Below are 8,578 nucleotides of genomic sequence, written 5' to 3'. Positions count from 1 at the left end.
TTTTCATTCATCTGGTCGCATATTTGACCCCATTGTTGTTTGACCAGCTCTTGTGCGTGCTATTCTATTTCTTTAACTAGGCGAGTAATTTTGAGCTTGAGTCTTCTGTTGTGTTTTTGTTTGAGCCATCTCTTTTGAAGGCTTTCGTGTGCTTTCCACATGTGTAGTAGTCTGTTGTCTATTGCGTGTGTTTCTGCTGTGAATGGTATGCTTTTGGTCGCGGTTTTGACGTCCTTGCCTAGCTGGTCAACCCATTTGTCGAGGTCATCTATGGTGGTCGGTTCGTCTCGTGCTCTGATGAGTCGAAATTTGTCCCAGTCGGTGATCGTGATCTCTTTCCGCCCTTTCTTCTTTAGTGATGTGGCCGGGATAGTGGTTTCGATTATATAATGATCGCTGCCTAGGCTACAGGCGGTGTTCCTCCATTTCCCTTCTCCCATGTTCTTACTGAGCGTGAGGTCGGGGCTGGTGTTCATCTGCACACTGTTTCCTATTCGCGTGGGTTGTAGCGGATCATTCAGTAATGTTAGGCCTTCGTCTTGTATGTAATTCCATATGGCGGTGCCCTTCTTGTTGTTTATTTTGTAGCCCCAGGCCATGTTCCTGGTGTTAATGTCGCCTACTATTAATAGTGGCTTGTGTCCACAGAGCTTGAGTGTTTTGTTTACTGCCTCTATTATCGGGGGGTGGTTCGATCTGGGGGCGCTATATATGTTGAGAATAAATAGGCTCGCTTGTCCTCTTTTCTGTGGAATTATTTCCACGAGGAGGCAGTCCGCGTCCTTCGTGTCAATTTCGTGTTCGACAGCGGTCAGGTTTCTGTGGACCAAGACGGCCGCACGCGGGTTCTGCGCTCCCGTTTTTTCGTACGTTTTATAGTTTCTGAGTTTGGCTTTAGTTAGCGTTTCTTGCAGTGCTATGATGTCCGGTATTTCCGGCTTGTCTAAGTTTTGGATGTGGAGTTGTAGGTTCTCCCGCTTTGGGCGGAAGCCCCTGCAGTTCCACTGCCATATTTTGATTTCCTTAAGGTTTCCCTCCATATTGGTTTGATCTTTGTACCTGGGTGTTGATGAGACCGGATTTGGATAGTGAGATCGCTGCAAGTTGCTCAGCATGATCTGCGAGTTGAGTTTTTATCGTGGCTACGGTAGCCTCTGTTTGGCTTAGTCTGGTCTCGAGGGCGTCCATGCGCCCGTTTAGCTGCGTAGCTAATGCACCAATTTGTTCCTTCATATCTGCCCTGATTCTGTCTTCGGTTGCTGCCATCTTCTCCTCCATGCGATCAAGTCGGGTGTTAATGCCTTGGATTAGGTGAATTACATCGTTTAGGGTGGGGCTTTCCACGTCTTTGACCGTTTCGATCGTTCTCTTTTTAGCCGGGGGCTTCTTTGTGGTGACGAGGCACGCGAGGATGCCGCGGAGGGGGGTACTGAGCTGTTGGGTATCGTAGAAGGGGTGCGTTGTTTTGAGCTTTGTGCTTCCTTCTGGGGGGAGTTTCTACCCTGTAGGTTTACAATGATTTCCTTAAGCTCTTTGATTGTTTCATTTTTTCTTTCAATCATAGCCCTGAGCTCTGCGTTGCTATCTCTCTCTAGGGAGGTCTGCGGTTTCCAGCTCACCTGTTTTGGGCGTTCTTGACTGTCGGCTTTCGGGAGGGGAGGGAAGGAGATGGAGCGGCTCCGGCTTCTCCATCTTCTTTGGCTTGAGTTGGACCTTTCCCGGCTCCTGGAATGGTGTCTTCCGCTTTCTTGTTGTCCGCGTTGCCAGTGGCTTTCGGTGGGTTTTCTTCCCCTGTAGTGGGGTCCTTCGAAGCGGGCCTTGCAGCTTCTGGCGCACGTGAAATGATCTCCGTTGCACAGGATGCATTTTGGGGTGCAGTCCGGTTTCTCCTTGGCGGGGTGTTGCGTCCCGCAGCGGTTGCATAGGTTGGTCCTTTCCCTCGGGCAGACGTCGGTTCTGTGTCCGGCCCGTCGGCAGTTAAAGCAGGCTTCCGTTTTGGCACGGAAGGGGTAGCACGAGTATAGTCCTCCGAACAAACGGATTTGGCTGGGTACCTTTTGGGTTCCAGTAAAGGTTATTAGTACCGATGAGGTCTTGCCTAGCCTTCTTGCGTCTGCAATTTGGCACCCTTTGTTGAGGTCCTGGATGTCTTCGAGGATTTCCTCGTGGGTTTGGTCTTCGAGCACGTTGTAGGCGATTCCCTTGATGGCTTCGTCCGGGGCCGCAATTTAAGTATTGACAGGGTATATCTGGTCGATGATTCTGAGGTTTTGTAGACTGACATACTCTCTCCGTCGATGGAGAGCTCACGGTGAAAGAATTATTGGTTGGGTTGACACGCACCTGGTCTTGCTTTCGAGCTGTAGCGATGTCCGTGTCGGACCCCTGGCATACCGTTTGCAAGAGGGTGGTGGCGGTGTGGAAACGGAGATCGAGGCCTCCTTTCGGTCTGAAAACCACTTTATAATCCGTGGCCGGGAGGCGAGGAAGCGGTCTCCTTCTTCTGATTGTTGGTCGGCCAGCGGCCGATTTCTCTTTCTCGGCGGCCTTGCCGTTACCGTCGTCAGTCGTGATGGATGACGCAAGCGGCGTCGCATTCTTCCTCCTAGGGTGGACGCGGTCGTGGGCCTTGATGGCAGAGGTCCAGAGCTTTTCGTTGTTGTATTCTTCCGGTGAGATATCCTCCCCATCCACGGTACATTCCATTCGGGCTCGGCGCCGGCGGTGGCAGGGAGAGGCCCCAGTCGCGTTAGGCCTAAAGTAGGCCCAGCACGACTACGTGCGGCTCGGGGGAGAAGTGCCCGAAATCTGGCTATGAGTAGGTCTTGTCTCCAAAAACGTAGCGGTTAGGTGCACAGCACCTTCACTGACCTCGGTGTGATGTTCCCGGGTCGTCGTAGTCCGTAAAGTTGCCAAAAATCGGTCGAAACTCGGCAGCCCATGCGAAACACGTCCGCACTGCTCGGCGGCAAGATGGCGACCCCCTCATGTACCCTGGAAAACTTTTCTTTAAGACGAACTTGTGCGCGCTTCGAATGAGTAGCGTTGTAAAATTTACATACATGGCGTCCAACATAGTTGCTGAACACAAATTTCCTTTGCCCTGTGTCGTGTACAGTGAGCTACATATATCTGCCCCCCCCCCCTTTTTTGTACCAGCCATACTGCGCGGCATTGCACCTATACGCGCATCAGTAAACCTCACGACACAGAAATTAAAAGAAAGCGTCACTCACTAATACGTGCATGTTGTACTGGGCCTAACCTAACGATGCATGGGGTGTTGCTTTTTATAGTGGACACAGGCACCGTGCTCATTGCAATTATGTGTCATGTCACTAAGGAAATATGCAATTTCATTGTACCACTATTTTTTATCAGATGGATATATCTGTTGAGAGGCAAGACAAAAAGTAGTCACTTCTCATAACTAATCAACTTTTTTTAAACACGTTTTAACACTTGCTGCTATGTGTTTGTCTCCAGAGAGCGTACTTGTTTTGACTTTCCAATCAGAGATATTAAATAAATATACCACGTTAAGATGACTGCCTAGCGCACGTGAGAATTTTCACCTTGGTGTAACATACTGTATCATGATTTTGTTGACATTTGTCAAATAGTACACCCAATATACCCACATACTAGTTTTCTTGTCCAAATTGCATGGCAATGTACTTCGATTTTTTGGCATTCGCTCCTCTGCACTACGTGAAGTCACGCTGCACTGGCTCTTTCACATCCTCGTGTCCTTGCAGCTGCCTTCTTGCGTTATATAAAGCGGGTGCTTGAAAAAATATTGTGTGCAAAAGTCAACACAAGGGCATGGTGTAAAACAACATTAAGGCAGTAAAGGTCATGGCAATAAAAGAAAGTCTTAGCTCTTAGTCTTCCTAGTGAAATGCATGCAAAACATCTAAATGACTGCAACTGTCAACTGCTAAACTAACTTCAATTTTTAGATTAAAGCAAAAAACAAATAAGCAACAGTTCACCCTTGCTTGTTACCAATGTTAGAAAACTCCTGGTAATAAATAGAGTATTGGTCATTGTCAGATGTCATAGGTCTGTCATTAGTCTGATGTGTCGCAAACACTACTTGTGACACATCCTAAGCACGTGCCGAGTGTGCCCCCCCGCACCATCTCTGGTTGTGCCACTGCTCATTTGAGGATCACAACTGAAACATGATGCTCAGTAGGGATGAAAATATTGTCCTCCAGTTCATTGGATATGACTGGATGTGCCTATAAGAAAGGGCAACAAGGCTTGTTATGGCAAGCTTACCCACATTTCAATACTAAGAAAGTTCATTGCGGCCTGCATCTAAGCTTACTAAAAAGCATGAACTTATTTTTATTTATGAGGTGCGCAATGGAGTTCATTTTTGACAGACTCGACTACTGCTGCAGTTTGAAATCTAGCAGATTCTTGAAGGCATGTAAAAAACGCAGTTAGACTACAATGATTATTTTATTAGACCAACTCTATTTTGTGTAGGACAGACGACTCGTAACACGGAATTAAACCAACATTTTATTTTGATATTTTATATCTCTAGTGAAAATATTACAGCGATAAACACATTTTTATCTGCCATGCAGTAGCGAAATACACACATTACGCTTGTAACCCGTAGAGGAAGGCTGACTCAGCTGTTCATATGACATAACTCTGACACGCCAACTCATATTAGCAAATACACAGGCATGTCCAAAACAATAAGCGTATGCAAAGCACCCCTCCAATTGTAATTCCATACAGCAGCCGGTATATTCGGTGCCGATGCATAAGTCACTGCTTGACAATTCACCGAGTTCGTAGAGATAAGCATCCTTTCAGTTTCGCACAATGCTGGAAAACCGCAACAGGAGACATAAAAGCAGACCTATAATCACACCATTTTATTACATGAGCAGAAATAATTCAGCCTTAGGGATAAACACCGTGAGAGCGATTTCGTGTGCGACGACGATGAGCGACGGCTTCGAGCGACAAAACGGGCCGTCGATTAAACAGATGGCTTGGTTCTGGAAATCTAGAAATCGTCACTCGTTTCCCGGGAGTGCTATGAGCGCCTAGCCAATACCGCGAAGCCGGAACTGGATGTACATCGCTCAAATACTACCGATTGTCGCGCGAAACGAGCAAATGATTGAATTTTTATACGTGCAAGGATAAGAACCTACTGTAAGACCTCCGGAAATATTTTATGCTACTTCTTATAGTAAAATAAATCAACCTAAATTACTAAAGCACGCGCCACACGTGATTGCAGCCCTCATACCGGCAACACCGGGGAGGTGTTGCTAAAAATCGTCGCTGGCACGGAGTACGACTTGTAGGCGACGAGCGAACGCGACAGCCATCTCCATCGCGTCGCTTGTAGCTGTCGCGCGCAAGATCGCTTATAAGGGGTTTGTACTTTATTCAGCATAAAACATGCATTCCTCATGCGTTATTAATAAGTTCAAGATGACGCGCCCAATTCACCTCTTGCAGCACGCAGCTGAATGCCTGCGGCAAAGTTTCTAACTAGCACTGGTGCTGCACGTAACTTCGGTGGTCGCAGATCCCCCTTGAGTGAGACACCGTCAAGCGCGCGGTTTTATTTATAGCAAAACCATGCCGCCAGCAAAATGACGCCTTCTGTTATGCAACTCCTTATTTTACCGGCGTTCCGTACACAGTGGACTGCCAAAGTGAATAAAAGCAAACACACAAAACGCGCGCTAATCACGCTCCGCATAGGGTCGGAATCAAGGCTGGTGAACAACCCATTTTAAGCGTCCTCTCTCCTGGCGTCTAATTGAACATACCATAGTTCTGGCAGCGTTTACGATTTTCAAAGCTCTTACGGAAAATGGCAAGTGATAAAATTAGATGCAGTTATCGCGACAACTGGCTTTTTCGATTGACATCGAGAGACAGCGCGCCTGCCTATTCCGTTGCGAATCGCGTCGGCTCAGCGCCGCGATTTCCTGGCGATAGTACGTCATATGCGGAGAATGTGCGCATAAGTTAGAATTCACTTACCATGGAGGATGCGTTGCTATATCCAAGGAATGACGAACGACTGCCGTGTTTTCGCGGCGACGCGAAATGGCTGACACATGATTTCCCTTGGACGGCCTTCGTTGCTGCTAGCTGGACGGATCCTCTTTCTCCGGTGCTCTGTTGTTCCGCGACGTTGAGCGTGCGCGCGGTGGAGTAACTCCGAGTGAAAAAGTAGAGCGCTCGTTCCGCGTTCCTTTAAACTGTGGCTGCCTGCTCTCTTAGAAGCACAACGGTGTGTTCTTTGCTCATCATGCATGAATGATTCATTGCAATGTTCGGGGCCAGCCTCCTACAGTTTAAGCAGAAGATTACGCTACATTTTGTTCTCTATTGCCGCAAGAGTAGAACGGGCCTTCTATTCTCTCTCTGGAGGACAAAGTGAAAAAGCACATTTCACTCTCTGCTTGGTGACAGAGTGAACAATGCATTTCACTCCACTCGACATTCTGCTAGAGTAAAACAACGCTTTCAAGAGTAAATCGGCCGCTTCACTCCTGCGATACCCGTCCTAGTTTTTAGAGTGTGCTCTGTATTCTCCACGTGCTTGAGACAGATGTTTTCATGAAAAGAAAGAAATTGACTAATGGCACTTTCACATTGTTAATCAAAGAGGTCAGTAGGAACCTCTAGAGCCTGTTTTAATCATGTGCTGTGCATCTTGTACTACTGTGCTTAGTAAGTCACAAATGAAGAAACTTGTTTTTTCGCACTATGTGGTACAGCCCAGTACCATTTTGTATGTTTATTTGACATGCATAATAGTAAAGCTTCGACAAGTGAAAACGATGACAACGATGATATATTCACGTGTGGACACCGCTAGCAGTATACATGCTTAATATGGAAGCGCCGTCAATGCAATCCATGCATAAAGAAGACATCTGTAATTTTACAATAACCATAACTTACAAAAGATTCCGACATAGTCTGCCCCGCAAAATTATATTCGCACACTAAATGTTAACTTTGGGGGCTGAGGAATTTGTCTAATGCCTCGCACTTATGGAAGAACAGTGTGCTGTGCAAGGAAAATGAGGGCACATATATATATATATATATATATATATATATATATATATATATATATATATATATACAGTGAAAGCTCGTTAATTCGACCTTCAATAATTCGAATTTATGGATAATTCGAACAATACGATTTGGTCCGGCCAAGCTCCATAGAAGTCTATGTATAAAAAAGTTCGTTAATTCGAACGCGAGAAGGTTCCCTCACGGATAATTCGAACTACGCTCGCCTGGCACACGGCCAGAAAAACGCGCCTACTGCCTACACACAAGGCTGTATTGCCTCCGAAACGGAGAGAACGGCGAGAGAAGGCAAAATCGGACAAAAATCTAACCGACGCGGGGTCAGCCAGAAGGCAGCGGCGGCTGCCGCCTCTCCGTTCTACGTAACCTCGGAGACTTCTTCCCCGTTGCGAATCTCTGAGGCTTTGCAAATCTTGTACAGCTGCTAATGCTGTGCGGAGATGGCACGGCAAGCACCAAAACACAGCGAATCAAGTACGTCGCAGATGCGCTTGCAATCAAGAACCAACGAATCAGGGCCTTCGCCACCTTCACATGTTCAGCGTCTTTGTCTCGGCAGTCTTCATCGGTTGTGCACCTCTGTTTTCAGCTTAGGAGGTATCAGCCATCGCGATTCATTGGGATGGTGTTAAGCCTCGGCTAACGTTCGTTTCGGTCGACATCGGTGGTGTGGCACAGTCGGACCCAGAGCTTCGACTTGAAGATGGCGTGTGCCCACGGCACACGCCATCACTTTCTGACACGCCAAATTTCTGACATGCCCTACTGCTTCCAAATCGCAGTGTACTGTTGCCCTCCTTCACTTTCGTTAGTTCGCACTGAAGCGGCTTCCCCTTGCGGTTCGAATTAACGAGCTTTTACTGTATATATATATATATATATATATATATATATATATATATATATATATATATATATATATATATATATATATATATGCTGAACGACAACGCTTAGCCTGCAGGTATTCCCATTTACTTCTGCGGTCACACCGCCCACAATTACGTTCCCAAGTAATGAGTATGTTCAAATGAGGACTATGAAATGCAGACGCAGCGCTCACATTAATCCCCCCCCCCTTCCCGCGCTCTGAAGCAGCAAGCAGCACAGCCCGGCCACAACTTAAAACGGCAAGGAATGCTGAACCAACGGTTTGAGACGAACGACGTGATCGATTTCGGAACTATGGCAACGACGATGAGAACGAACTTGAACGGGAGTAACACGGTAGTTCACAGAGGATGTTAATTCTGTAAAGATCTAGGGTCCTAGAAAACGCGAGATGAACTTCTCACGCAAGCCCAGGGTACAAACAGATTCCCAGAGCAACTCCTCATCTCCGTGATGAAAAGAAACGTCATGGTGAGGGCTGTCGTAACGCTGCTTGCTGTCTTCTTGGCTGGCTTCTGTATTGAGTCGAGCACGTTTTCGACATCTGCGACATGCTTGATAGTTCCTGAAAGGGTCCGGA

This window comes from Dermacentor albipictus, unplaced genomic scaffold (genome assembly GCF_038994185.2).
Source record: "Dermacentor albipictus isolate Rhodes 1998 colony unplaced genomic scaffold, USDA_Dalb.pri_finalv2 scaffold_25, whole genome shotgun sequence".
Classification (NCBI taxonomy): domain Eukaryota; kingdom Metazoa; phylum Arthropoda; class Arachnida; order Ixodida; family Ixodidae; genus Dermacentor; species Dermacentor albipictus.
Note: the sequence above shows the minus strand (reverse complement) of the source record.